General features: G+C 36.6%; 1 protein-coding gene across 1 annotated transcript in view; it reads left to right on the top strand.

Moving 5' to 3' along the window:
* LOC139700024 (uncharacterized) overlaps window positions 1-22,832 on the top strand; it is a 569,652-nt gene that overhangs the window by 29,669 nt on the left and 517,151 nt on the right. Inside the window, exon 2 of the mRNA XM_071598462.1 lies at window positions 15,991-16,045. The gene's annotated coding sequence lies outside the window, so the exon portion shown is untranslated. The remainder of the gene's footprint in view (window positions 1-15,990; window positions 16,046-22,832) is intronic.

The following is a 22,832-nucleotide window of genomic DNA, read 5'->3' on the forward strand; positions in this document are numbered from 1 at the left end:
TTGGTGGAATAACGCTGCTCCAAAAACTTCGGCATCGCGTTCCGTGACGTGGGTCGAGCGTGGAGGTTCGCGTTAACAGAGGTCCTCACTACACAACAGCTCAGAGCCGACTGCCTTTTTCAGCGTCGCTTGCCAACATATCCCCCTCCAATCGCAGCCCGTCAGAGCGGTGCTGGGCGCGCCTGGAGCGGCGGGAAAAAATTAGTAGTCAGTACACTTATTTTCCGGACGAACCCTGTATGTGTGTGCGTGCGTGTGTATGTGTAAACGTAACCCAGCTCATCTATTCATATACTATAGTATTTGAGTATCTTAGATAGAATATGTATCTTCATCAATTCAGAGTATCAATTTAACGTAATAGAAATTATTTGCATTCAGAATTGGTAAAATTACGTTCAGTCAGAAAAAATCTTAAAATTAAAGAGGATTTAACATTTTTGAATACATATTTTAGGCTGTTTATTCTTTTATTGGTTTGCGGCTGAAATCAGGTATCTAGCAACATTCTCGTAAGAATATTCCATCAAAATTGTGTGTTGTAACTAGGATACGGTGAAGTCCTCATTATTTACAATTTGTTGGAAAACGAATTGCTATCTAACTGTTCGATGGTGAAGTCTTCGAAATAAGAAGTGAAAAAACCCTGACATCATTTGATAACTGAAATTTGAAATCGTTAAAATGGAAAATCCATTCTGTGGGTTTCACTCCATATGAATTTATTAATCTGGTTGTTTGGCGAATGCATCGTTTTAAAAGCCTTTTCTGGAATGGATTTTTCCATTCCAGTTTGTTTGTTTTCCATGAAGTTTGAATCACATAATTATGTTATCTTTTTCCGTGGTAAATTTTTTCTAAAGTCCCTCAAGAACTTGATTTTGGCAACGTGTCGGGTACAATCCCTTACGCAGTTGCATAGAAATATCAAATTTTATGAAAAGCTATGTGGATTTTCACACAGTAATACCAACGCTTAACATTTGTGTCCATTTAAATTAATCAAAAATATATTTTTCACACAAAATCATTATTAACTGTTCTTTTTCTAAGATTAGTCATGCATTCCTTGAAACAAATTGTGCTCCATGTGTATATATCATTATTTTTCAGAATTACACTAATTAATGCTTTCGATTCAAATGCAATCAATGAAATTCGCCCTCAATATCATGAGTCATCTTTTTTGGATTAAATGTATGATGCACAGCTTTGGAATTTCCAGTAGATTAAATTTCAGTTTCCTACATGGCATAATTCTTGTGCAGAACGTTCAACTCTCAAAGTAATATTTTCTTGGAGAAACTCACTTGAATTACACTATGTATATCCCGGAATTCTCGTTCAGCCAAAAATCTAAATTTCGTGCATCTGCTTTAACTTGGATCATCTTCTTTCGTAAAAGAAAGTTTTTACCAAAGAGATGTGACTAATCTTAGGAAGGCGAATAGTGAAAACGTGAGTACCTGAGTAAAATCAAGGCAGAGAAAACAACTTGGAGAGCTGCGATTTAAGAGAGGGTATATTTTTTCGGGTAATAATAATTTGCACGAGATGTGTTCAAAAAGTAACAGAAATTTTGTAATTTCGCATTAAGAACAGTTCACGGCATAGTGCGACATGAGATCTTACCGCAAGGCAAACGATCAATAAAGAGTACTACTTACAAATTCAACGCCTTTTGTGTGTAGAAAAAAATTCCCGTATTTTTGGCGAAACAATTCATGGCTTTTACACCACCATAATACACTGGCTCACACTGCTTGTTTGTAAATTTTTAGCCAAATACAACACAGTAATGATGTCCTAGCCTCCAAATTTACAATATATGGCCCCTGTGACTTTTTTATACGAGGGTCATCCGGAAAGTAGTACCCGTTCGTGCCGCATGAAGTGCTGACGACGCGAGTAGCCGCTGGACGAGGTCAGATAGCTTCAGTGGCTTGTCTGCCTTCTCTGAGCCAAGTTGCGTGACGCTAGCATTGCCTGTGTTGTTTCTGTGATTGTTTACAATGTTTAAAAAAATTGAGAACGCCGCCAGTTGTGAAGTGAGGGCAGTGATTAAATTCCTCAATGCAAGAAACGTTCGCCCATGTGATATTCATCGCCAATTAAAGGAGGTGTATGGAGACAATGTAATGGACGAGTCGTCTGTTCGGCGGTGGTGTCGCAACTTCAACATGGGGAGGGGGAACACACACGACGATGAGCGTTCGGGGAGACCGTCTGTCATTACAGACCAACTGGTGAGCTCAGTTGACGAATTCGTGAGGAACGATCGGCGCGTCACAATTGATGACATCTGTGAGCATTTTCCCAATGTTTCTCGAACAATTGTTCATGAAATTGTTAAACACCATCTGCATTATGCAAAGATTTGTGCAAGATGGGTCCCTCGCGTATCTCAATGAGCTGGCGGCGAAGGACTATGCAGCAGGAATACAGAAACTTGTCACACGTTATGACAAATGCCTTAATTTGCTTGGAGATTATGTTGAGAAGTAGTTTAAAGTATCCTCTTTCAAATAAAATTTTTTATGTTTGTTAATATTTACTTTTGTGTCTTTATTTCACGAACGGGTACTACTTTCCGGATGACCCTCGTATATTCAAAAATAAAGAAATCCTTAATGGGCTTTCGTTTTACAGACATAGATGAGATTAAAAACGTATTCCTGAGAAAGCTTGATGATCGAGCTATGGAAGTGTTTCAAAGATAGGAAAAAGTGCTGGCATATATGTATAATATCTACTGGAAACTCTTCGAAGGCAATGAAGTTGATAAAGAAGAATAAATAAAATACTTTCTAAATAATTCAAATTCTCGTTATTTATTAAAAACATCTCGCATACTGCGACCAAGATCTGTTTCAACTAACAAAAATGTTATAATATTCAGGATTTCTTATATGATTACCTGCGAATCTCATTAGTTAATACCTGATAACTATAAACGTTTTATATATGTCAATTTTAAAGATATTATTTTCAGAAAAAGGCTAAGCTTTACATTAAAGTCGGAGGGCAAAAACTAGAGCAAGTAGATCAGTTTACGTATCTCGGAAGTGTTTTGGACCAACACGGTCAAAGTAGTAGGGACGTGAGGAGAAGAATTGCGCTAGGCAAAGAGGCTTTCACATGAAGGAGGAAGTTGATGACAGGGACGTTGAGTAAGGATATTAAAAAAAGACTCGTTAAAACTTTGATATGGAGCGTAGTTATGTACGGTATGGAAACGTGGTCATTGAAGTAGGAGGATAGACGTAGACTGGAGGCTTTTGAAATGTGGGTGTGGAGAAGAATGGAGAAGGTGAAATGGACAGAGAAGAAAACAAACGAGGAAGTACTTGGTATGGTGGGCGAAGAGAGGGGTTTGCTGAGAAATCCTATGGAGGCAGGAAAAGTGGATGAAGGGGGTATTGACCGGCAGTGGGATGTTGAAGACTTTAATAGAGGGGAGAATGTTAGGCAAACGAGGAAAGGGAAGGAACAGGATAGGGATGTTGGATGGGATGAAGGGAGGAAGAAAGTACTGAGAGATGAAGAGTGGTCTGATGCAGAGTAGAATACTGGATTTGGTATTTTGTTAGGCATCACAAAATATGTATTTAGTATCTGTGTCCATCCAAAAACCTACCTTAACCGGTAGATTACCTAATAATAATAATAATTTTCATTGTGGTGAGAGAATACCTAACTGTAATATTAACAAGGTGCGGGAAAAATATTCAAAAAATGTTCATAAAGGCATTTCCTTTTCCGACAAATTTTATATAGGATTGTATTCAGCATCGTATGCCGAATATTACGTTTCGACTAATTTATCTTTAGTGATTTTAGTTGCCATGTTTTGCCGTTGCCTTGGATATGAAATCCAATTATACGCGGCAAACCTTTTGACAAAGACCATAAGATCCACAATGAGAAATCGACGTCAACGCCTAGTGAAGGGTTGTGAGAGATTTCGTCCAGAAACTCTTGATACATGTCCCGCCCGACTGACGCTGACAGCGCTATCTTGTAAACGAAGTGTGATTAGTTAATTGAGTTCATAAGACACTATGTTCAAAGCCAGAATTACTCCTACGTTTTTTTGCGGTTCTAGTTAAATTTACTATTATTTGTGACATTATGTTTTATGACCTATGAAATTCTATGACATTTATGCTCATGGGTAACTACTCACATTAAAGAAATTTTAATACGAATATGTTGGCATTCTGTATTGGAAATATAGCGGGTGCTCTATCAGCATAGTATTAATTAACTGCTTTGTTATACGGGACCCATTTATTTAATACAAATTTGTTACGTAATTGAGCTAGATATGAAATAATTATAACAAAGCAGCGTTATTGTGGTCCACTCACATGATGCTGAGAATATATTTGTTTACCCACCAGTTGGAATTATAGTATTCCAAATCCTAATAGTGCTGTTAAATTTTCATATTAATTTAGATGAAGAGTGAATGAGGAAGTTACTTCAAAAATTTGATATCATTTCTTTCCCACCTTGGGTTCATATATTAATATCAATTTGTTCACACTGTGGCAGGCATAACGAGATATTTAATGAAATCTCAGTGACATATGAGGAGCTTTTAGGAAAGAAATAATTCGATGTTGCGTTCATGAATTCATGAGCAGGGATTGAAACGATCTCAAAAACCAAACCATTCGAACATTATTGCCACATTCATTACGCGGTTTCCACTCTTCCAATCTCCAGCCAAAATAAGCGATCCGAATGCGGTTTGACTATTGGCTGAAGGGATGCTTAGATGAGAGGCCTCGAGTTCATGAAGGTGACTCGGCAGCCGTACCAATTCAAACGCGAAGAACACGCCAATCCGTATATACGGCGACTGAGATCCGGCCGCTGCCATAGAACGCGCAAGTAGGTACGGCAGGAATCACACGGCACAAGAGGTCCTTGGAATATATATATACCTATAGACGTCCATAAGCGCGCAGGGTCTTCTCTCTCCTAGAACAATGGGCACGAGAACGTTCACCATGCATAACGACGAAAGAGATGGAGAGGATGTAAGCCGAGTAAAATAGAGTGCCGGAGTAGTTAGCTAGGGAAACAGTACTCGGTGGAGTGATGAGGGGAACAGCGTATTTCGCTGTCTCTCTCCTTTTGAGCATTGCCGGCTCATTTGTACGCTGTTTTCCATACTCCCTTCTCCTCTCTATCCCCTTTCCTCTCCCTCTCTCTCGTTATCCTTTCTCCGTCTACTTCTCCCCATCCTCACACACCACACCCTTTCTCCTTCCCTCCCGATTCATCCCGAACCACGCTCTTTGCCCTATGCTTCAATATCAATCTCTTGTTTGTCAGCCATAACGACTACGTCACGAGGACCTCCTCATAATCCCCCACCCATGCCCTACCTTCCCCTTACATCCCGCTCCCACCCACTCGACGACCACGCGAACGGGAGAGATGCGAACTTATGCCCTCTTCTGAATATCAAGGCCATATGTTTAGTCAAATTGCTCCGCGGTGTAAAAAAAATGCTGGGTAATTTGCGAGTCTCACCGGTAAGAGAAAAATGGAACATGGCCAAATAAAAAAAATTATCCTCCTTAATCATGATCTATCATTATCGTAATTTAAGGGTAGAGAAGCAAATTGAAATACTGCTTTTAGTCATACGGGGATGGATACTTAATGCTTTTAATGAGCAAGCTTCGGTGGAAGTAGACCTTTCGTCGACTACTAATTAAGAAACCTAGATGCTTTCCAATTAAGAGGTAGGCAATTTGCTTCTATAGTGGATCATTCGATGGAATATGATACGCATAAGGTAACGCGTTCATCATTTTCCAGCAGTTCCACGTTTATATGCTTTACATTCTAGGGATCCGAGCAGTAATTAATACATTAAACTTGCATGCACTGAAATGGAAATAATTGGCGTCAATTTTACATTATTTAATTAACTATCAGCCTAGGTTAATCAATGAAGTCATTAATTCAACAAATAATGGAGTCAACTGTATTATATTCTATTGCGTATAATGATAAATGGTAGAAAATACTCAGCCGGTGAACAAAGATTTTACGTTCTCGAATTTTAATATATTTTTCCAAATGAGGATGATGTTTTATCATGGAAATTGGCTTAAATTACATAAATCTACAAGAAAGTTTTCATTCTTACAATTATTTGATTTTCAACCGAGGGTATCTGCCTACGAAACGGAAGGTAAAGTACCATTACGATTGTCACTCCTTCAACCCGAAGATTAGTTGACTGCAGTAGCGCCCCATTCTCCCCTGTCCCATATAAATATATAATCATATGCCTTCATAGCTCCTATTCCCTATATCCTCCTTTATTTAGCCAATTTTTCCGCTCCTTGGCCTTAATTTCGCTTCCTTTTCGTCTAGTTTCCCTTCTCTTTAAATCTTAACAAATTCGTTGTCTCAATGTGTATCCATTCCATCTGGTTTTATTTTTCTTAAACGTGCTCCACATTGCCTTAATCTCTTCTATTCTTTTAGATACACCTGTGTTTCTTATCTTAGCAGTCTATTCAGTATTCAGCATGTACATACAGCACCGAATTCGCGGATTATTTTTCCTTTGTCCTACGTTTCCATATTTTTGATTCATAAACTGCCACACTCCACAAAAATGCTTTCAAAGGCTGCTTTACTTTTTTTGTATATTCTTTGGACGAAAGAGTGGTGTTTTACATCATAGAAATATTGTTAGCTTGAGTTACTTTGTCTAGGATATCCTTTGCGCTAGAATTTTAAAAGAGAAAAGTTTAAGAAAAATAGAAATTTTTCCTGCTTAAATATCCTGTCGAAACAGAAGGGAAATATTTTTATCAAAATAATGGACTAGTATTCAAAATCTAAGGTATGCATACCATTCCATTACTACATGCAAGGTACTTGCGCATTGGCATGGCCACCTTTCATATTATTAATATTATTAACATTAAACACAGCCAAGCGTTCTTTGCTGAGATATGATAGTTGATTTGATGTAGAATTACTCTTAATAAACTTACCTTAAAAGTAGCAGAACGCTAATTACTAAACGCTAAACTATTGAAGCTAAAACTTTCCTTATTGGTTCCAACGATAGGACTTATAGAATGTTGCATTTATAGAATGTTTTAAATGCATTTATGAAAATATTTGCAATTATTTTTTTCTACTGCTATTATTTTCAAATAATATAATTTATGTTTATATATATATATATATATATATATATATATATATATATATATATATATATATATATATATATATATATTGTGAAGCAAAATGCATTACTAATACGCGCCAAGGGTTGAGAGGATGTGAAAGATGATATTTTTTTGGAATAATGACCATTGCAATAATACGTAGGTTGGTGTTCGAATAAAAATTAATATTTAAATTCAGTGATGAAAGAGTTGGTGAATAACAATAATAGTCAGTGATTTTTTCTTTGCAACGTAAATAGCTCATTATTTACCTATCTTTAATGACAGAAGAGTGATTTTTAATTAACTTGTCCTTAATGGAAATTGTGTTTATTCTGAGAACTAAGTTGGGCAACATTTTTAATTAATTTTGAAAAGAGATGCCTAACTATTTATTTCGTACCCCTGACCGATCAAAATTCATTAACTCATCTGCACATAATAAGATGCGCAAAATCTGCAAATTCTGGATAATAAGAAACATTTTCAAGCCCTCAAGCGACCTGCTTCCATGGACTCCGTATCCTTGTCAACGACTGATCTCTGTAATCCTATCTGAGAGCTAATTTCAATTTTTTCTCAGCATGAAATTATTTCATGTGATAATAATCTTTTTACTCATTGCATGTTTTATAACACGGTAAGAACATTTTCTCCTCTCGCTACCAAACTCTTCTCCTCGCTCCCACCATTTCCTTGTCTTCCGAGGTGGAACGCCCTGCATGCATTCCAACCCGCAAAATTTCTCCTGTAGATGATTCAGTCCCTCGCTTCCAATCATGAATAATAGCGCCACCTATCCGTAGCATCGGCAGAGGTACACACCCCATCTCGTGCACGGCGCTGTTTGAAACGTGTGCGGATATAGCCCCATCCCTTAACCATCCTCCCTCGCCCAGCCCTAATCCCCGCAATAACATCAAAAATACCCCTCCTCTCTCTCTCTCTATCCCGCGCCAATCCTCAATCCCCACCTATGCCTCCCTATCTCATCCTCCACGGTTACCTCCCCCATCAACCGAACTCCCCACTCCCCGTCCCCTCAATCCCTCTCCTTGCCAATCTCCCTCCCTCTCAAGTCCTTCGGATTTCCTCCTCCTTACGTGAGCCAATATTCCTCGATGCCGCCTCCTTCCTCTCTTCTCTCCACAGACGTGCGCCTCTCCCTGCCTCCTTTCACCTCATCTTCCTTCCGTGCGCGCCTCAAAGCTGCTCCACTCCCCTTGCTCCCCACCCCTCATCCACATTCTCATCCTCTGGCTTGCTATCGCGATTACCGCAGCCCTGCCAGAGTGGGAGGACCCTCCTCCTTATCTCCGAGCATAAGTCTCCCCGCAACTCCTTCTTCCCCTCTCCCGCTTTCTCCTTCGTTCGTTCTCCCACTCTTTCTCCTCCTCCACCACTCTCCCCGGCCCCTTCGATTCCATCCAGCATTCCCTCCTCCCCCCCACTACCGCCGCGCGCAGAGTCACGCGTGAACTAGCGCCCCTTGCGTTAACCCCGCAGCTCAACCCTTTCCAGCCTCCCCTGCCCTCTACGTTCACCTTCCCCTCATACCCATGCGTGCGTGTTGAACTCCTCCCCTAAAGTCCTCTTCTGCCTTTCTAACCTCTCTTTCCCTCATTTCCCCCGTCTCTTCGACGCCGCTAACCACCTTAGATATAGCAGCAACCCTCCCCCTCTCTTCAGGTAACAGATGCGAGCTCTCCGCTCCGTCTCATGCTAATTCGGAGCGAGTTGGGAGGGGAAGGGGAGATGGATAAGGGTGGAATGATAGGGAGAGGGAACAAATGGTGAAAGTGGGAGCATATAGTTATAGCATGTATCCATCTGCATAAACAACTCTATGCTTACACGCACACACGCGCAACAGTACATACATATTGGCCGCGTGCGTGAACTCGTGCATAAAACTGAATCAAAGTAATGGAACGTTCGGTCGTTGACGTGCAGGGCGTTCGGCGTTCTCATATTTTGGGTCACGATTTGCCGTTCAGGTCCAGTAATATATCGATCCACAGAAAGGGAATCTTTCATGTCGGTATACGGTAACCTCTCCAAGCGAAGGGCCACACCCAATTCAATCTACCCACCCGCAGGTTTCGGGAACGCTCTAAAATGGCCTCCTCGAAAGGTTATCCATCTCTTTTTTTTCGACTCGAAAAATAATTAATACTTCCAATTTGAGACGGTATCAAGAAGAATATCATATTCAATAGATAGCATTTGCCAGCCATACTATATGCATGTACATCCCAAACGAAAAGATATCGGCTTGCGAAATTTAAAGGATTTTGCTTCAACCTTAATTACGTAATGCCTGTGCCCCGATTGCTTAGTGATACTTTGATGAGTATTGTGAACTTGGATGATTTAAATAAATCGTGAGATTCAAAAACCTGTACCTACATTAAATAATTTATCAGCATGGTTGATTTCTGCTATTTACTTACGCGACACTATGATGACTTAGCTGACAGATTGCAAAATAATAATATCATCTACAAGGTAGGCATTGAATGCTATGAATTTCTTCTTTATATTTAAAACTGTTTCCTGAAAACATTTTCACAATAAAATACTAAGGTTCTTATCTAAACAAGCTATGCAATATTAACTCTAAATTTCAATGATTCAAAATTTTGATTGACATCAATTCTGTGTACAAAATTGGGCATTTTTAACTTTGAAGATGAGTGGCACTATATTTCACGAGCTTCCCTATGATTATATTATTTAAATTCAATTATGTTCTCAGAAAAAAGATAAGTTTGCCAATACGAGGTTAATGTCATCTTGTATAACTAATCTGATACGATCAGTCATTCATTATGTTTGACTTCCACCACATCACGCCTGAAGCTACTCAATTTGTTAATGCCATCTCATTAGAAATTAAATAAGTTTTGAGTTAGTTTGCTCAAAATTAGGAGCAATTGAAGCACGATTTCTAAGATTATTATATAAGCCAATTCACGTAAAATCGAATATATTCACGCTATTTGACATAAAAGTTCGATTATTTATCACTTTTTTCATTGGTAAAACTGAGAACGGAGCATTCTCTTACGAGAATTTTCGATTCAATCCTCATTGGAAAAAACTTTTTTTATGACATGTCAGGAAGACGAAAAGCCATAACTTCCACTTCAACTAACTACATAGGAGTTTAAGTTTTTAACCTCTAATGCCCTTGAATTTCCAAAGCAGTTATTTTATGGCAATTAAAAATACCAATATGAAGGAAAATATTGAGGGAAAATTCGGGTCTCTTCCGTATGATGATGTAAGTACGAGGGTCATCCGGAAAGTAGTACCCGTTCGTGCCGCATGAAGTGCTGACGACGCGAGTAGCCGCTGGACGAGGTCAGATAGCTTCAGTGGCTTGTCTGCCTTCTCTGAGCCAAGTTGCGTGACGCTAGCATTGCCTGTGTTGTTTCTGTGATTGTTTACAATGTTTAAAAAAATTGAGAACGCCGCCAGTTGTGAAGTGAGGGCAGTGATTAAATTCCTCAATGCAAGAAACGTTCGCCCATGTGATATTCATCGCCAATTAAAGGAGGTGTATGGAGACAATGTAATGGACGAGTCGTCTGTTCGGCGGTGGTGTCGCAACTTCAACATGGGGAGGGGGAACACACACGACGATGAGCGTTCGGAGAGACCGTCTGTCATTACAGACCAACTGGTGAGCTCAGTTGACGAATTCGTGAGGAACGATCGGCGCGTCACAATTGATGACATCTGTGAGCATTTTCCCAATGTTTCTCGAACAATTGTTCATGAAATTGTTAAACACCATCTGCATTATGCAAAAATTTGTGCAAGATGGGTCCCTCGCGTATCTCAATGAGCTGGCGGCGAAGGACTATGCAGCAGGAATACAGAAACTTGTCACACGATATGACAAATGCCTTAATTTGCTTGGAGATTATGTTGAGAAGTAGTTTAAAGTATCCTCTTTCAAATAAAATTTTTTATGTTTGTTAATATTTACTTTTGTGTCTTTATTTCACGAACGGGTACTACTTTCCGGATGACCCTCGTAGTTTTTCTCGGTTTTAGGAAGTCATTTTTGTGATTCAATATGAAAACTTGGTAGGAACTATGCATTAATGAGAGGCTTTTGATTATTTATTTAAAAACTTCTTATTTCACTTATAAATTTTATAGTATTAATAATTTATTTTCGAAAATAGCGTCCGTAAAATAAACAAAACAATTTGGATAACAACCTTCTCGTTCAAACCATCGGGATTATGCCTTGCTCCAGTCACCGTTCTTTACGTTCTAATGCATTCTTTTTCTATTAAAGCGCATTTTTCTATTATACAGCGCTTCCTAAAGAGCCGGCTATTACCAAAGCTAAGTCAGCCACAACATCTCTACCATCAACTATGCATAACTCTTAAGTGGGACCTGTTTTAATTTCGGCCCTCCCCTACTCCCCCCCTATCTCACAAATTTTGCCCATTCTTATCCATGGATATCCGAGCGAAACTCCCGTCCTCATTATCGCCCTCCACACCCTTCTTCTTATCGCTAATCCGTGGAAGTTATACCTCCGTCTTTCCTCCACTCTTCATTACTTACCCACACCAAGAACCAACCTCCACCATACCCGACCGCCGACTTGCCCCACTTTGTTTCCCCGGGTAAGCAACTCTTTCCTTCTTCGTTCTTAGTCTTAAGAAATCAATCACAAATGACTGTATTATAGCCATAATGCATAAAATCAAAACGGTCTAGCTCAAAGGAGAATGAAAAATGTATAAATTTGGTGGGAAAACATCGTAGCTTCGTATCCCGAATCATTTTACTTAGGCAAATGCCTGAGAGATGGTTGTAAGAGCTTGGAAAAACCCCAGACTTTAGGAATGAGAGATGATTAAATTCAAAATTACCTTAAACATTGGCAATGACTTGAAAATAAAGTAATTAGATCACTTTGAAGAGCACGAAAACAAAAGAAGTTCACAGTTAATGGCAAATTAAATTAAGTTTACGAAACTAGTAAATCTTTAAAACTAATAAACTATCAATTTTGCTAATAGATATGAATGAATTCCTTCAGTTTTACCCAATAAGAACCAAATACTCGCTACGGAGTTAAGTCTTAGAGAAATATTGTTAAAGAGAGAAGAGAAATAGGGTGTGGCAAAGAAGAAAGACGGGAAAAACTGACAGAACTGCGCGGGAGGGGGGCATCGAAAAGATGATGATAGGGATGGGCATTTGTTTCGACGATGTGAAAGGGTATTGTACCATTTCACTTTTCCCAAGGACGTTCCTCACTGCCAAAGGCGGACAACTCCTGCAAATCAGAATCTCTATCTCCCTGTTTTGTTAGGTAACCTACATGTGGTGATTTCTCTCACTCCCTTGTGACTGGGGGGAGCACCTTGCCCAGCATTCTCTCTCCCCCGCTCCATTCCCGGCTCTCCTCTACCGTTTCCGTCTCCCATGACATCTTCCATTTGTCAGCATGACCTCCATCAAGGTTGCTTGATTCTCCGTTTTTCTAACATATTCTATTTCATTTCTATAATTCAAGAATAGGCCAGAGAGTTATTTCCCATTCAATTAATTGGTTTTAGTTTTATATGTATTAAATTCACAGTGTTAATAAATGTCCTTTCTACAGATGACTAATATCAAATCTTCTACTTCAGATCACATACCTATAAAATCCAAGTTACTTATGCCAACGCATATTTTCTTTTAATATTTTTACTATCGTTGCAACGATTACGACTAATAATTGAGGGTGAAGCATCCACTGATGAAATGCGATAAGTGTCGGACGATGAATAAAAAGCTAAACGTTACAGGGAGCATATTCCGTATTCTTGAAAAAAGACCCGAAAATGTCAACGATTAAATATCATTTCTAGCTAGTATTTTTAATTATTATGAATGCTTTCAAAATATCCTATTATCCTATCTACTAAAGATGAACCAAGAGATGAAAGTGGTGAGAAAAGACAACGGTTTTTGAATCAATAACCACATCAAATACCTTACCACTTACCTCAACTAGTGGTGGTTTTATGCTCTTCGATGGAAGAATTGGCCAATTAAAGAGGCTGCGTATCACACATGACCTCAACAACCGCCCCTTTTTAGATAGGCGGGGTCAAATATAAATCTGAATTTGGACTACGACACCAGAATGCCAATCTTTTTTAGTGATTTCATATACAGTATCCTGTGATATCCTTGCTTTTTATTTCTTTTACCTCTACCTCATTCATTCATTCATTTTCTTCTTCATCTAAAACGCCTAATATATCCTATTATACGATCTCCCTCGGATGTCTCCTTTAGCCTCATTCACTGTTGATCGTTTAGCCATACCACCTTTAGTCAAATAATTTCATATTTTCTAATAATGATGTTTGTTTATTCAACAACCATCCATCATTTAAATATAATTCTTTTCTATGTTGCTATTTCGGACGCGTTTTATCCACATTCATTCATAACCCATTCATTCCGCAATCTATCTCTCCTCTCGTACAGACTTCACAAATACTCCTCACGTTTTTCAGTATTTAGAAGCGTTTATAAAGATTTAGCCATCAGAAAACACAATCATCAACGATTCCACTGGTTTAGCGTTTATATTTACTAATTCAGTATTTTTCTGATCCTGTTAATCAAGTGAAACTACAATTAGTTTGTAGGGCAAAGGTTTAATAATCAATATAGACAACAGACATTATCTGTTTTCACATTTAATTCATCCCACTTTATTACTTTATGTCACATACGATGCTTAAGATAGAAAGCAGTGTTAGAACATCATCTGAAAAAACTTAGCGGAAAGATATTTCTAATTATGCAGAGGTGGTACTAAGGTACAAATGAAAAAAGGACATATGCGCTGTTCATTGATGTGATAAAGATTAATCTTTCGTCAGAATAGAAACTTGTATTTAAACCGTAAAAAAAATCTATTTACTAAATTTCATTTTGTTAAACCATTGTTATTTCTTCAAATTCTAAATAAACTGCGCGAGATACCGCAACAGTAGCTTTTAACGGAGTCATCCACTGATATGCATTTCAATGCAACATTTTAAAATGTGTTTATCGGGAGTGAAATTATATCCTAAAATTTAAGCATTAACACGGTCATCCATTTCTGAGTTACGTTAGGATTGGCTAGTTACAAGTATGAAAGAACACTTAAAAAGGGGGATATATGTTGATATTACTGGGAGATTAGGTTAAACATAAGAGTCCTTAATGAAAGCAATCATCAACTAATCTTGTTTATTATACCAATTGCCAATCGGGTGGGCAGACTAGGAATGAGCATGAACTGGTGATGAAATATTTTCTCTTTTCTAAGAGTTCATTTTTACCTAGCATTGCCGATTTCCCAAAGTATCCCAACCCTGTGCGAATTAACTCATTCATAATTTTCTGTAATTAGTTTAGTGACGTATTAAATAACACATCGAATTACGTGTTGCTTAATTTCGTCATTTATAAACACCCTAAAATGGACAAAAAAATTTAAATCAAGTAACAAATTAATTAAACAATAGGGACGTAGGCAGTTTCGAGATAAATTTGATTCTAGTGATAAAAAAGATAATAAATTTAAAATATAAAGGCGTATTCCATTTTTTTGCGTGAAAAATATTACTAAAATAATCCAATTCATTGTATTTCGTGAAAGCATTACCCAAAAATAAGATCCACATATTACTATGAATATGAGTAAATAGTGAAAATATTACTTGAAGGTTTCTCAGTGATTTCATGGGAGAAGGCACGAATACTCCATGAATCCTATATTAGATTGATAAAGGTGTAGAATGAAATTGTGCAGAAGTAGTAATTCCGTTAATTTAAATATGCTGGGTAATTTTAAGTCGGGATAATTCTGCAAAACAAAATGAGGTTTAAAACAGCTCCAAATACATTAATACAGATGTTAGGATCCCTTCGAAAAATGACGCGGCATTAGAAGAAATGAGGCCGTTTAACCTAGGCTTCAAAAGTCAGTGTCATTTCAATGAAAGGGCTATCGTAAGCTCACTACAAATAACAAGCCTAATATTTGAGGTTTGATTTCATCAATAAGGCTAGCAATATGATTATGTGTATGCTTCTATCATCTAGCTGCTTTTCCTAACCCAAGCAAATATCTTTTGCGTATACATCACATCAAACACATGCCCCCAAATATTACTACTCACGTAACCAAAGGATAAATAAATTTACCTGGAAATGAAAATGCACGCACTTCAGTGTTCAAGAATTCACAACCGCCTAATTACTAATCGTGTGCTCATGTTTTCCCTTCAGACTGATTAATATTTTTATTTTAACTTGTCCTCTTGGATTTTTTTGATCAAAGTAATTCACAAACGAGTTAAAAATCAGGCAGTCTTGCCTATTATTTTCAGCAGTCTTTCCTTTGATCAAGCAAACACTACTTAACCTTTTAATCTCCTCAAAATATCCCATTACACTATGCTTCTCTCATCTTATAAACTTATTTGATAAAGATTCAGCATTTACTTTTTCCTGTATCAAATCATCCCTTACTTTTTACCCCCTTAACGTTTGTCACACGGTTGAAAAAACATCAATATCAGGAAAGAGATTACTCTTATAACAAATCATTATATAACATTTAATGGATGTGTAATTATTCCTAATTGGTTTACTTTATTGGTATATATTTTCCAAATACCATCGTTTAACCTGAAAGGCATATTTTACATAAAATGCTAAAATCCATTTTTCATTTCAGGTACCGGGAAAAATCTCCATAGAGACAGAGTTTGGCTGCTGACAAAGTAAATTAGGTATGATTTTTAATTAATAAAATTTTTCTAATGTAAATTACGACAGTAAAATGAATACATTCTTGAGGATAAAGAAATTGTGGTCGTATCCTTTTAAAAAAAATTTAAATTGTATTCTTTAAAACCTCATATGCTTCGCACTGAATTTAAACAAGCTTATATCCAAAAATAATTCAAGATCCTAATATATTGACTGAACGGGTGATGGAATTAACATTACTATTTATTCATGTTATAAGGTTTGAAATTCATATGTTGGTTCAAAAATCACAGTAAATTCTAATTAACATGAGGTTATTTTAGCACGTTGATAAAGCTTTTACGTACCTGTTATAAGTTGTTATTGGAACAGAATGAACGCTTGGTGAAAAGAGCCCAAGAATTTAAGGTCAGCTTAAGTGCATGTTTGCTTTGTTGTTGTCCCAAAAATAATACTCGTGCAAATTGATATTATTTACAATACAAGGTAAAGGTCAAAAGGAGAAAACACGGTAAGAGAAAAAACCGGATGAGTTGGACACTTCAAATCGGATTCGAGGTTTGGGACACAATTTTTAATTTCTTTTTAAAATATGATGCAGATTAAGTTGATCGTTTTGGTAAAAATATAATTCACGAAAGGAAAGTGTCCCATCATATGTTAAAACCTTGGTTAGGAACTACTGTAAGTAGCACATGAACAACTTCAAATGATAGGTTGATGCAAATTGCATACGCGTGACGTTAACAGTGAGTGAATAATTATAAAAAATAGTTTTTTTTACTAGATTAGTGTTATATCATTGAGTAAATTTAAGATGAATAATGTAAAACACATACAGATATTTTCTGCGCTTCAATTATGTCACCTTCTTGGATATCCGAATAACGCCAGATACTAGTTTACACGATGTTGTTTCGAAATTATAGTCTCCACAGTTTCATATTTCTCACTATTCTCTGCAAAAAAATTGCAATGTCAAATATTCCGGGTATAGAGTTTTTGTTAATTCATAATTTTTTAATTGCAATGGGTAGTGAGAACAATGATAAGGGATAAGTAAAATAATGGAAGAGTACAAATTCCAAAATTCAGTAAAATACAGGTATCACATTCTTTTAAGAACATTACAAAGGAGGTTTATTTGGAATTAGGAAATTATTAAAAGTAGAAATTGTGATATCAGCCAAAATAACTTTCTTGCTAATTATTTTGAGAGCACTCATACCAATTTTTAAACATTGATTTTAATTGTTTTGTATTATTTGATTACATATGTAATAGCACAATAATAATGAAAATTTTAATTAAAAAGTTAAAAGATTTAACTACCTTAAATATTGTTAACCTTGTACCATGGTGAAGCACAACCTTTTTCTATGGTTGGCAAGGAAAGAGTCTTTATAGTGGCATGCAGCAAAAACGTCACTTTCTATTGCTTCAACAGCCCACTATTCAAATATTAGCTTTCTCCCCTCGCAACTGAGTAACAAAGCAAGCATAAGGAGTTGGAGTTTCTACTTTGTGGCCCTGGAGTTATGGACCATTCGCTTACACATTTTCAAACAATAAACGACCCTTTCCTAACTCTTTGAATCCCTGATCTTCTTTGCCATAAAATGTGAAATGAGGGGGAACTTTCGGTATCAAAATCTCCCTTTATTTTTGAAAAAGTTAAGTTGAGCTATCTGGTTAACTCAACAAGTTTAGGGAATAATTAATTAAATATACCTTATAATTTTGAGGGAAAATAGTGGAAGAACTTAGTGTTTATGTGATGTATATGCATTCTTATATACCTAAAAATCTATTGTGTCTTTTCTCCTTGGGCTGGAAACAGTAGAATATCTTGCTTATAAACTAGTCAACAAAATACTCACGGAAAGTAAGTTCTTCCATACCCACGAATTATTGCTTACTTTGCTTACATCCATCCCATTCGCTTAATGTATGACCATTCTTCATTCATGCTTTTTCGTTCATAAGGGTTTCAATATGTCTAATTTTGAGTCTCTTTGGCCACCTTCTCTGATAAATTTCGGGGTTTCACCTCCTCTCTAACATTTCATTGTCCTTTTTAATATCTGTTTCTAGATTCCTCTCTCATATATTCTCGCTGCGTGAATTAACGAGCACATTTTCCTTATTTCCAGCTTATTTATTACCTTTCAATCTAATATGTATTATTTACAGACTACCGAAGACACATCATTTTAATCTAATATACAATCTTTCACAAACATTCAGCCAAGAGTTGCTTAATAATGGATTTGTTTCAATGTTTCTCATTTTACAGCCATTATGGAGTCATTATTACTCAAAAATATCAATCGAACACAGATAATTTTCAATTTAGAACCAGATTTATCGTAAAATAATCATTCAAAGTACGATTCAATCTTACATGTCCATAATATTTTAATGCCTTTTTTTGTTAGATTCCATCACTATTCAGTGTCTCTATATTCTTAAAACTAAACTTTCCTCTATATAGCCAAACAATGGTTTTCAAAATCTACAAAAATACCTTAAAACCTTTTTTAAACATTCATGCACTTATCAAATACTATGCAACAATTTCAGAGTGTAAAATTCATTCGCCTTGACTGAGTTTCTTTGAAATTTATCAAATATTAGTTATGAAGAGCGAACATTATCCTTTAATCCTCTAGTAAGCATTTAAATCTTTACGCCACCATATTGCTCTATATTATCATTCGTAATTTTTAAATTATCAAATCAAAAAAGTAATTGTAGGGCTATTTTATTCTTTAAATAGACTGGTATCCATCCACAGCTTAAGTTTGCAAATAGAAATTATCTGTCCACAGAATTTCCACCTTTCAAAATTCTGACTACTGTTACAAATTCATTATCACTTCTATCAATTTCCTCGCATACATATTCATGAAACCACGACCATGGTTCCACAGCGCTGGAGCATTATCAGGTGAACACTTCATTACCATATACCTGATGCTTAGTTTTCTCCGGATGATTTCGTGCCGCCATGAAACCATAGTTCAATAAATATCCATATAGAACTTCTATGTTACCTTTTCCTCTAATCATGGCAGCTAGTATTCCTAATATCTCAATCTCAAAATCTAATTTAAATATACAACTTTTACGCGTGACCTCACTTCCATATAAATTCTCAAAATACTCCCTCCAAATGTCCACACCTCCATCTGTATTTGCTACTGGCAATACGCCTTCGCAACATTATCCTTGTTCAACCCCTTTCTTCTCAGTCATCATAGTTAATAGACATTTGGAAACGGTTTTTTTATTTGCAAATTCAATTTTATCTCATATTCTGCCAGTTGCATACTTCTCTTACAGGAATGGTATTATTGCATCCATTATTTTCGCTTCGTAAGCATCAAACGCTAACATCCGCGCTCCTGTCCCATTTTCTGCAAACATCGTGTTAATTTTTTTTAGCACTACCATTCAACGAGATAGCACTCTCTGCTTTTTCCACAAATTTTCCACATACACTCTCAGCTTTCCACATACACTCTCAACAATCATTTCTTTTAAACTTTCCCTAGCATTTCCGACGCCCTTTTTCGGTAATTTTTTTTTCAATTCGGCCTTTTTGAAAAACCTTATGCTTATAAAAAATTCCAATGCTTTAAACTTCATCCCTAAGGTGTCCGTATATTTGGTTGCTATTAAAAGTGGCCTAATAACTTATATAATTTCTTTCTCTCAATTTCAAGTATTCTAGCTTCGCCACCAAACAGCGGAAAAGGGCTACTGGTACAACTATTCGAGTGCATTTCCAATATAATCCATACACGATATTTGATTAAAGAGATAAGTCTAATCGTGGAATGCGTTCGAATACAAGAGAGTTGTTGGCAATGACATACAAGAGACTATTTCAGTTATTGATGAGGTTGAGTTATCAGTAAGTTCACTATCCATTCCAAACGAAGCTTTCTCTACTTACGGTAATTGCTCAAACCATTTTAAAAATATTCCATGTGAAAAAGTAAAGGGTCCCAAAGAAACTGGGGGAGATGCCGCAACAGTAACTTTTAACGGAGTCATCCGCTAATGTGCATTTCAATGTAACAATTTCAGAGTGTAAAAATCATTCGCCTTGACTGTCAAGGCGAATGATTTTTACACTCTGAAATTGTTGCATTGAAAGTAAAGTGTCTTCTTTCATAATCATACTGTTCAGGTTAGCTCATATTCTCCGGTATATGACAAGGAAAGCTAAGTCTCAGAGTACATCAGATCCGCAGCTACTATTCTAAGCAAGCTGGAATTATACCTCCTGATGTTAACTACCATTAAAGCCAAAATATGGTGTATCACACCCTATACAATTCGATGCTCTACTATGTATAAAAAAACTGTGTGAAGATATCGAGTTCAGAAAATATATTTCATAATGCTCACGATGCACGAATTAGTTAAATGTCATGCCCGAACTTCTTTAGATGGCACAAAAATGGCAACTTTATCAGTGGCAAATTTATATTATTTACAGATATAAGAAAAACTATTCAGGTAAAGTTGACTTCATCTCATTTGTTTTAGAATTTTTTCAGGATATAGTTATTCTATCGCTTTAAAAAACAGACCTGCATTCGCCGTAACAAATAAGAATTGACATAAATGGAAGCTAATACTCATTACCGATATAAAGTGACTGTAGAGACCAAATCTCCTTGTTTAATGGAGATTTGTTGCATCTGTCATAATGAACAATTGAAATATCAAGTAACTAGCGGGAAACTTGGGGTGCGCACATTTTCCGTAGATAAATAGCCCTTAGTTTCGTTAGCTTAGAACACATCTGCACATCCTTCTCTCTTCTCAGATAAATGATGCTGCGGGTGGAAGAGGTCAGCAAAAAAAGGGATAAAAAAGTTGAGATTAATGGTCCTTTTTACTTCCGTTCTAATTCCGAGTAATCTTACACCAAAAGGCTACAACAACACAACTAACGTAATACTTTCCCTCGCCTAATTGTACGTCTTACTTCTGTAAAATTTACTAATATTCCTCTGATTATACTGCATATAAAAAGTATTAACCCTCAAAGGTTAAATTATAATTTTTTTTGCAAATTCATTGTATTTACGCCTATCGTTTGAAGTGTCTTCAATGTCATTTTGAAACAAAAGTTTTATATAAGCGCTCTCACGAATATTTAATTACGTTCATGGTTTTCAAGATTATAACAGTTAAAGGCATAGGGAACATTAATACCTATGAAAATCGTTACTGGATACATCTTTAAGCAAAAAAATTATTAGTATAAAATAATATGATTGAATCATTAAATCGATAAACTTAATAAATATTTAAATCGATGTTTATCCTATGAAAACTGAGTTTACACACGCTGGTCGATATTTAACTTCTATAAAAATTGTCTTATTAAGTATATTAAGACGTATCCTGAATAGATAGAGAGCCTACACATATTTGTGGTGGAAAACAATTGGGAGGGAAGTGTTAATGTCACCAGCCGAATTTCATTGATAAACCACGAAAATATTAATACCCCATTTGCATATCCGGCTTAGAAAATAATAATTCAAAATTCCAGTTATTGCAAAAAATATTGATTTTGAATAAAATATTTTTCCAAGTAAAAGGGAAAACTGTAGATTTTCCAAAGTATTGACGAGTTAAATTTGGAACTGGGATTTTAATTAATAATCACAGGAAATTACATAAATTTTACCTCCCTGAAATATTGAAATAACTTGCATCTCCTATATGTAGCAAACTTTTGATTCGGAAACATTGCCTTAATTTATCGTAAAGCGTAGCTGAATATATTCGGGAAAAAAACTAATCGTGAATTCCTACGAATTCTATCGAGTTAAAACCATCATTACAATCAGCTGAGATTTAATGAGTCAGACTCACTGCCGTTTTTAATACACATATTTTATTCTCCTTTATGTACAAAACTTTTTTAAGACAACGATTGTTCGACATAATTTTTTAACTAGGTGATTTATCGAAGTATGTCCATTTTCCATTAGCATTCCCGTCTGTTTAATAAATTTTCATGAAGTGGTAAAAAAATAAAATAAGGTGATGAAAAAATGTCATTTAAAAGTAGTGAGATATATTTTGCAACATACTTTCGTGAAAAATTCAAGAATTCCTTATTTTTTCGATCCTTGGCAGAGTTAATTTAAAAATTCCCGTCCTACTTTTGCCCACGCCAAGACGAAATGAATGGAAGGGTCTGTCACAGAAATGGGGGTGGTTGTGTGCAAGTGAGGCGGCAGACGGTGCGGGGGTATGAGGGAAGGGAAGGCGGATTGAAGCGCCAAAAGGGAAGACTGATTGAGATACCTTGGCGGCATTTCTCAACGTGATTTACCATCGACTACCTTTACGCTTTCGACTCAGCCGGGCGGTCGAAAGATTAATGGTTTGCGGGGCGATTCCATCTCTGCCTATTCATCAATCGCCATTCCCTGCTTCTTTCCTCTTTCCCTCATGTCTGTCCAATCCACCAGCAACTCACCCCCAACCACTCTCACTCTAGCACCCCAAACCCATTTTCCCTACTCTGTCGCCTTATCCTCCCTCCCTCCAAAAGGGCTTCCAATGTTGCCCCGCCTTTGCCGTTCTACAACCCCTTCTCAGGATTTAATGTGTATGTTTTTTAATCTTACGAACAAATGAAAGCCTGCCAAATTTGCTCCACCACTAGACCGAAAGCTTTGGAAAGTTATGTCGGTTCTATGTCTTCAGACATAGAACCGACATAACTGTTGAGATAGGTTAATGTAATGGAAAATATTATTGGCTTGA

The sequence above is a fragment of the Hetaerina americana genome, unplaced genomic scaffold, assembly GCF_022747635.1.
Source record: "Hetaerina americana unplaced genomic scaffold, ioHetAmer1.1.p SCAF_10, whole genome shotgun sequence".
Taxonomy (NCBI): domain Eukaryota; kingdom Metazoa; phylum Arthropoda; class Insecta; order Odonata; family Calopterygidae; genus Hetaerina; species Hetaerina americana.